Below are 8,656 nucleotides of genomic sequence, written 5' to 3' on the forward strand. Positions count from 1 at the left end.
TTCCTTTTGGTGGTTTCTTCAGCTCAGAATATCCTCAATGAACAAGGTCTGGTTTTAAGCAGGGAAGTAGAAATTAAACCAGATACACATTATGTGTCCTACACTTATGCAAATGGAAGCTTTATTCCAGGAATAAACAAAACTCAATCAAATGTCTACTAAAATGCCTGGAAACTGAACATTCCCACTACAGTTCTGTGTTCATTAGCACCAGCAAACACGTGAACTGGTGCTTCTTGGGCAGTGCCATGCATACATACAATAGGGGGAGTTTAAAAATGCCCCCCAAGCAATAATAACTGAGTATATTAAAGTCAAGCTAAAACTTTATAGCAATGGCCAAAGGACTTGCAGGGTTCCTTGTATCCCCTCTCTCCCCCACCTAACCTCAAGGTCCTATTTCACTACATTTGGCTTGAGAGGCTTTTTGACAACTGTTGTATGGGATATTTTTCTTATGGGAAAACTATTATGTCATTCCTGCCGAGCCTTACTTCTTGGGAAGAGTTGAACTGAATTGGTCCAGACTTCCTTGAAGGATTTTAGTTTGAATTGATCATCCTGTAAGCAACTTAAAATGTGAGCAACTGAAAGAAGGAACCTATTGAAAGAAGTCTAATGACAGATAGCACTGAAAATCCAGCCTAAAGTGGCACAAAAACTAAGCTGGCTAACTCAAATATATTTTAAATGAGGTTTAATTGCAATTTTTGCTTCCTTCCTTTCTTTCATTCCTTTTTAGTTTTGTTTTGGTTATGTTTTTTAATAAATTATTTAAATCTAAATTATCTCTATTTAAAGAAGTTCTGCTTTTAAGGTATGGAGAGATGAATATGATTTTGGCCAAAACCTAGGACCAGTTTATATGTAATCGTAGTTGTTGAGCATCTGGGATTGATAGAACTGAACCTATGTTAAAAAGAACACATTTGATGAATTCCACATGTTTTAATATGGCACTCCCTCCCAAACTAACTGGATCAGGATGGGAAACAAATAAAAGATAAAAGTTTTAAAATTAAAGACCTAAGCGGTCTTAAATGTAGGCAGCTTGAAGGTAATGGAGAGGGTGGCATCGTGTCCAAGTAAGTGGACACAAGTCCAAGTAAGTAAGTCTCTATATTTTCTTTGTTTTTGAGGGCTGAAATCTCATATGGACATAAAACTAGAAGTAAATGCTTAATCTTGACAGTGAAGATGGTGTTTGAATTCACTTTCTCTTGCTAGTAGCTGTGCTTCAGCCTTGTTTCAGTCTACAGATGGGCATGTTAATGATTTTATAGCAAACTTTAAAGACAAACTAATGCACGTGGTAACTTCAAGGATAAAAAAGGCAAAGAAGAATTGGCAGTCAGACAAAAGGCTGGTAATCCTCTGCCAATTTCTATGTAGCTTAATTAGAGATAGACCAGCAAATTGATAAAAAAAATTGATTAGTTAATTTATTAACATTTTCCTACAGCTGACATACAAACATAACATCTTTGATTGTCCCATTTTTCTCTTTTGGGCTATTTTCTCATCCTTGGTTTTGGCTAAGTCAGGCATAAAGTATATTGTTCTTCATAAAATAATCTGGCATTTAATCTTTTCTTCTTTTCTTCTTCCAGCCCATTTAAATTGTGAGAAATATGTTTATGCAATAAGAAGTTTACTGTTACTGCAGCTTGGAGAGTTGTTCATGGTTTTTGCTAGTGCAAGGAACATGGAGGGAGCAAGGGTCTTCTGCTTCATTGTGGTAGCAGATCAGTAAAAGGATAATTTTCACCTTCCCAGAGTGCTGTGCAGACATAGACAGCCAATAATTACACTTTGAGACCTGTGATTAGGTCAAGAAGAATCAAAAAATGAAAAAGGTAATAGTATTTTCTAACTGTTGTAATTTAAGCCAAATGGAGCATGAGGTCTACTGAAATAAATGGACATTTCCCATTGTTTGTGTTTGAAAGAATAATTTTAGTTGAAATGTTAAGTAAAATTTATCCTCCAGTGTGGGCTTCTAAGCAGAGGCAGGACAGTTTTTCTGTTCCCTTTCACTTATGGTAGCATGGCTTGAGATGCAATGTGGGAGTCTGTCAAATCTTTTATCAGAGTGACTTTGTGGTGGGTTGACCTTGGCTGGATGTCAAGTGCCCACTGAGCTGACCTATCATGCCCCTTCTAAACAGGACAGGATGGGGAGAAAGTAAGATGGGAAAATCTTCTGGGTCAAGATTATGCCATTTTAGTAAAGCAAAAGTACAGGTCACACACACAGAAGCAGAGGGAAACAAAAGATTTTATTCTCTGCTTCCCACCAGCAAGCCATGTCCAATGCACTCCTGGGAAGCTTCAGTATACACAGAGATTGCTCAGGAAGATAAGTAGTAAATAAAGAATGTTCTCACTTCCTTCTCCTTTTTCCTAACTTCTATTGCTGAGAATACTCTAAAGATTTTGCCCACCCCCAGCCTCTGGTGAGGTGGGAATGTTGGAAAGAGGGCCTTGGTGCTGTGCCAGCACTGCTCAGCAGCACCCAAACACCTTCCTCATCACCAATGCAAAGCACAGAACTGTGAGAGCTGCTGTGGAGAAAATCAGCTGCATCTCAGCCCCAGCACAAACCTACAGCTGATTTTGTTTGCCCCACTTTTATGTGAGTGGAGGAGGAAATTGCCCTCTGTTGTTCCAGGAAATCCTGGGCATTAAAATCTTGATCATATATATCACTTTTATTTTATTTATTTTCTTTTGTGCTTAGTTGAACCTTTTTTGTTAGTTTTATTTATAGCCAGAAGTAATGTATACACTGTCCTCTAAGTGTGTGCATGTGTGCACACATTTCCTACCCCGTGGAGTGCTGGAGAAAGATTGGTAACAACATGAGTAAGTTACACTGGAAAAGTATGTGCTGCATTATGGAGAAATAAAGTGTTTCATTTTTGTGAATGGGAATATACTGCAAACCTCTACCCACAGAAAATGAAAGCAAGTGCCTTTACAGGGCATTTAGTTTTATTTTGAGATGAAGTAATTAATTTTGGAACTTGTGACTTAAAAAAATTTACATTTAAATGTATAAAGTATTGAGTTGTCATTTTTCCACCTAAAATACCAAAGTATATCTAGTCAAGACAATTCCTAAAGTAAATGTTATGAATTCATTATGGATAAAATGATTAAATCATTAAGTGATTTAAATTGGATTGAAAAACATTGAAAGAGTACATTTCAAGCTACATTAAAGACTTGATCAACATTCCAGAAAATTTAAAACTAATATATTAAAAGCACATAAATCAACAGTGACAACACAAATCCAACATGAAGACAAACTTTATGTCATATAATATTACAAATACTTTTACTTTAGAAGAACCATTCATGATTTAATCAGAACTGATAAAAGGAAAATAAGTCAGAGATAAGGCTCTTGCTTTGAACTACTCTTGACCTTTTTTTAGGTGTCTTGTCAGAGTTAATGATCTTTTACTGTTTAGCATGGGATGTCTCAGGTGCAACAAAGTACAGTCTGGTAACTTATTTTTTGGAAAAGCTATGCTTGAGCTCCTGTAAGCATGGTTGTGATGGGTTGGACTAAAGATTCTTCTAGTCTGAGATATTGTCTCTGACACTGCCAGTAGCAGTTGTTTCAGAAAATGGGAATAAAAATTGAATGAGTATAACATGATCATCCCCATGGCAAATCCATCCAGATGCTGGCAATCTGATTTAGGGAAACCCTGAGCCAGAGGTTGCAACCTTTCATTCACATTTCATAACATTCCATTAACTTACTTATGGTTGTACCTAATAGATTTTTGAACCATTTATACTCCTGGCGTCCTGCACACCTCATGACAATGGGCTCCACAGATTGAGTAGAAAGCATGAAGAGCTATATCATCATATTGTTTCAATCTTAAACTTGATTTTTGATCACACTTCTTTATTCTCCTCATATGAGGCCTAGTAAGTACTCACCACCTTCTCATTACTTCTAGTTTTACTTTATCTCTAGTAATATATCTTCTCAGTTGTATTTTTCTTCGCTGAGTTTTTGAGGTTTTAACTGAACTCTCCTTCAGAAAAGGTCATTCTGAATCTGTCTCTTGAAAATGTCTTAATCTACCCACCTTTCAGAACTGAATTGTTGAAATTAGGGTCTTGTTTACTTATGATTCCTGACGTGACTGGGGCACACATGTATCAAGACAGAGCATAACTTTTTATCTGCCAAGATTAAAAGAGAACTACAAAGACAGGCATGGCATTTAACTTTAAAAGGGTCTGTTGGTGTTAGAAGCCAACTACAGGCTCCAAACCACTGAAGACAAGTTGATCTAAGGGCGAATTTTGGCCCTAAAATTGTATTACATGAAGTAAGTGCTATTGGGAGCAATTAACAATTCGTCATCTGCCAATAAATACATAGCTATTTTCTGTTGGAAGAATAGGGAGTGAATGATATATTAGCTACCATTTTGTAATGACAACCACTGTACCAAAGTGGAAGTTTTAAAACACTCAAGAGGTGTTTCAGAGACTAAATCTTATGCCCTTCTGTGGGCCTGACATTGGTCTGAATTTAGGCTTCAGGCTCTGCTAGTGTCTGTGTGAAAGGCAGACGAGCAACTTTCTCATGTTAGCCTGAGAAATCTAAAGGAGGAATTCAAACAAACCTTGGGAAGTGAGAAACCATCCGCAGGTGGTGTTTTTCCAACGTGTTTACTGGAAAGAAATGTTTACTAAAGAGTGTAGACGCTGAATAACCAATCATGTTCTTTGCACCGAACTACTCTATAAAAGTAGAATGTAGAAGAATAAAGTTTGCTCTCATCTTTACCATCATGGAGAGTCATGTTGTTATTTCTGTGCCGTCCGAAAACCATAGCAACATCTGGTGACCTGACGTTTCGAAGAAGTTCAGCGCAGCCGGGACTGATTCATGCAGCAAAGCTTGAAAATTCTACCTGCCTCCTCAGAGAGGTAAGCGAAATATCTCCACGTTTTTTCTAAAGAATGCTGGTCCTGCTGACCATGGAAAAAGATCAATCCTGCCAAAAGACAGCAGGTCGGACGGCACCCAGCACAGCTGGACTTTAATTTCTAGAAAAGACAGCCGGGCAGAGGTTCCAGAAAAACCTGGGGAACCCCTCTCCTGAGAGAGGACAGCTTGTGCCTTTCCTGACAAGAGCAGCTGGAATTCTTCGCTGCCGACAGCTTGCCCAGCGCTCCCCCGACCTCTTTCGGTTCTGTCTGGCCGAGATCAAAGCGAGCGTCTGTAAGCCTCTCCCGGCCGGCAGAGACGGCGCTTCCTTGGCTTTTCCTTCTCCTTTCTTCATACCACGGATGGCTGGCAGTGGTTCCTGCGCTATCATCCACTGCGACTAGTCTGTACCGTGACTTTAAAAGATGCTAGCCCGTCCAAGATACAGCTGGTCAGATTCCGACCCAGAGTGTGACACAACGATCCTTTCCTCGTCGGCGTGGCCCAACATCTGGCCTGCGGATGGGACCGGGATCGAAAACCTTTGATCCCTCTGTATCCTTCTGTGTGTTCAGGGCGAAAAGTTCACTTTATGAGTGTTTTATGCTTTTAACGTTACCTGTGCTTGTTTTTATGATTGCCTGTGTGAGTTTAGGGCTTGTCTTTCTTTGTGTCTCTGTGTTTTAACTTTGTTCTTTCCCTTGTGCGGGGTGGGGGGTGCGGTGAGACAGAGGCATGGCAGCACGGATGCGATCTCCCTGCCTTCTCTCTCTCTCGCTCGGTTTTTCTCCCGCCCTGCTCCAGGGCGCTGCAGCGGCTGCAAAATCTCTCTCTCTCTCGTTTTTCCGTATTCGGTTTTCCCCCCTCCCCACAGGCGCGCGGGTCGGGCGGGTGCGCAGGTCCCTTCCCCGCACGGTGCCGCTGAGACGGGCGGCTTGGAGCAGCTTTGCCTCTTCGTCCCCCCCCCCTTCCCCCCAGGGCGGTGAGGGGGGCCACCGGCTCTCCGCTTGAGACAGGCGGCGGCAGGGTGGCGGCGGGCTGAGCTCCGCCGAGCACCGCTCCGTTGTCCCCTCTCCGTTTCCCCTCCATTTCCTTCCCGCGTGAATTTGCACAGCAAGTCGTCATAGGAACCGAGGAGCGGTCTCCTCGCTCCTTTTCCCCCTTCCCCCTGCCATGAGCGGCGGGGTTCGCTCCCCCACTCCTTCCCTGCGGGCCGAGCGGCTGACTGCGAATAGGGCACGAGGAACTTGCCGTTCCTCTAGACAGCGGATAATGCTGTGGGAGTTGCTTCGCTTGAATTTTTTTTTTTTTTTTTTTACATAGAAATGGGGGCCACGTTTGTCTGGATTTCCCCCAGCTCTGCGGAGCGGCCCTGGGGCCATTGAGCCCCCAAAGCCCCACTTAGGGCAGGGCCAAATAGCTTCACCGCCTTTAAGGCAGGCAGAAGCTTTTTCCTTTACAGAAAAATGGGGGCCACGTTTGTTTGGATTTCCCCCAGCTCCGCGGGGCGGCCCTGGGGCCCTTGAGCCCCCAAAGCCCCACTGAGGGAGGGCCAAATAGCTTCGTCGCCTTTGAGGTGAGCAGAAGCTTTTCCTTTTAGAGGGACAGTTGATTTTTGTTTGGGTTTATCCCTTCCCCCCTCCCTCAAAACATTTCTTCTCAAGGCGTCTCTGTGAACAGAATTGGAGCCTTAAATGCCTGTTCATAATAGAAGAAATATGACAAGAAATACAAAAAACAAATAAGCAACCTTTGTTGCCTTTTGCAGATAACACAAGTATTATTAATAATTCTACAGTATAACCATCGGTTATGAGTTTTAAGTGTTATCTCAGTTTTTAAGATATTTGATGTGAATTCACTGATATGATAAAGTTATTACAGTTCTACAGCCGGCTGCTGCTACTGCTGCTGCTTCTGCTTCTTCTTCTCATGTACTTTGCTATTTGTCTATAATTGCCTGTAAGACACGTGTCAGCCAAGAATTTTTCCTTGTTTTCTAGCTGTCTATGCTAGCTTTGCATTCATGATTTTCTAAATATTTTCAGATTTCCAGACAAGGTTATCTGAGTTTGTAAGAATGCCTCCTCTGTCCTGACGGTTTGGGATGCAGTTCCAATCCTGGTCACAGACCATCTCAAGAGCCTGCTGAGCTCAGAGCATCTCTACCCTGACAAATTTAGGAGGTGTCAATTACCATATTAGTTTCTTATTATAAGATTTTTAAGAAGTTTGTTTTTAAAATTGGTGTAAGGGATTCCTCTGCAGTTAGAGCTGGGCACTGGCCATGCCTTGGCTCTCTCTGGAAGGGAATTGCCTATTTGCCCAGATGTTTTAGCAAAAATTACATGAGTTATTTGACTCAACAATTTGACCTTTAAATATAATAGCTGAATTGATCTTTGAGGTGAACCTGGGATTCCTGCCCGGGAAGGATGAACAGGATCTCACTGGTAAAGAAGCACTTCAGCTTTTGCAGTTTCTGGGCTGATCAAAATTATTATTAAAAAGATAACTTGCAACAATGTAACATTTATGTTATGAACCTGAAGAAAAAGTAATTCTGAAACCTGGATGTTGAATTTAGACAATGGAGCCTGACAAGTTTGTTAACTTAAGGAGAAGATGTGCCTGTGTTTTATCATTAGCAGGTTCAGCAGTCGTGTTACCCATCACCTCTGAGGAGTGAAAAGGGACATTGCATAGCCTTAGTGGCTGTCACATAGACTGCAAAGATGACCATGTGGTTGGAAGTTATGGAGACAACAGAAGTCCTGTGTCAGCAGCATGGTCCTGTTTTCATCGATCTTCCTCGAGTCACTCCCTGCTTCAGACTTCAAGAAGACATCCAGTGATGCTAAGGATCAACATCTTGTCTCAATGGACTTTTTCTTTTCATGTGTTTTAATTCTATAGTAGATGTTGTTTCATTTAAGTTTCCTACATAGATGTAGTTGTATTTTAGGTAATATTTCACGTGCCTTCGGTGTATGTTTTGTAGTTATTAAGGGCTGTTATTTCACTTTGTGGTTTTTGCCTTTCTGGTCTTTGGGATCATGTAGATTTTTTTTGGAGTCAGATATCTTTTTATTGATATTTTTATTAATTTTATTATTCTTTTTTTTCTTTCTAGGTGACATCCTACAGATATCATGGGCCAATTGAGTGACCAGTGGTCCAGTCCTGCACATCCTGCAATGGGTCTTTGCCCTTTCAAACATCACATGCATTTTTTGCATTTAAAAAAAAAAAAAAAAAAAAAAAAAAAAAAAAAAAAAAAAAAGGGTCAACTCAGGTTGTCCAAATAATTGGAAAATTAAATCAGTTTGCGGTTGCAGGTGTAATGCAAGGACCACTGTCCTTTGCTAAAAGGCAGAAAAAGCCCTTGTTATCTGAAAGGATGATTCCTAGAGTGATAGATCTTGACAAATTAGACTGCCATTTTTGAGCAGGCTAATGATGTTTTGTTTTTTTCTGTATTAGAATTAGTAAATAGCTAAGCTTGACGCTGGTGCATGGACATGGTTATGAAGGGTCAACACCAAATGCCACAGAACTTCCCTGACCATTTAAGTTGGTGCCCAATGAAAGTTCTGTTTAGTAATTGGTTGATTACTAATGGGACTTCTGGTGTCATGTTTGTCTTTTTTTCTCTTGCAAGGGCCCTGCAGGAGAGGACACAGACAC

The 8,656-nt window shown here is 41.0% G+C and overlaps 1 long non-coding RNA gene across 1 annotated transcript; it reads left to right on the plus strand.

Annotated features, from left to right (window-relative positions):
* Positions 1–4,780: 4,780 nt before the first annotated feature.
* Positions 4,781–8,268, plus strand: LOC134562002 (uncharacterized). The gene is made up of 2 exons (XR_010083041.1): positions 4,781–4,968; positions 7,618–8,268. It is a non-coding gene; the product is annotated as an uncharacterized LOC134562002 (long non-coding RNA).
* Positions 8,269–8,656: the final 388 nt, after the last annotated feature.

Source organism: Prinia subflava, chromosome 1 (assembly GCF_021018805.1).
Source record: "Prinia subflava isolate CZ2003 ecotype Zambia chromosome 1, Cam_Psub_1.2, whole genome shotgun sequence".
NCBI lineage: Eukaryota > Metazoa > Chordata > Aves > Passeriformes > Cisticolidae > Prinia > Prinia subflava.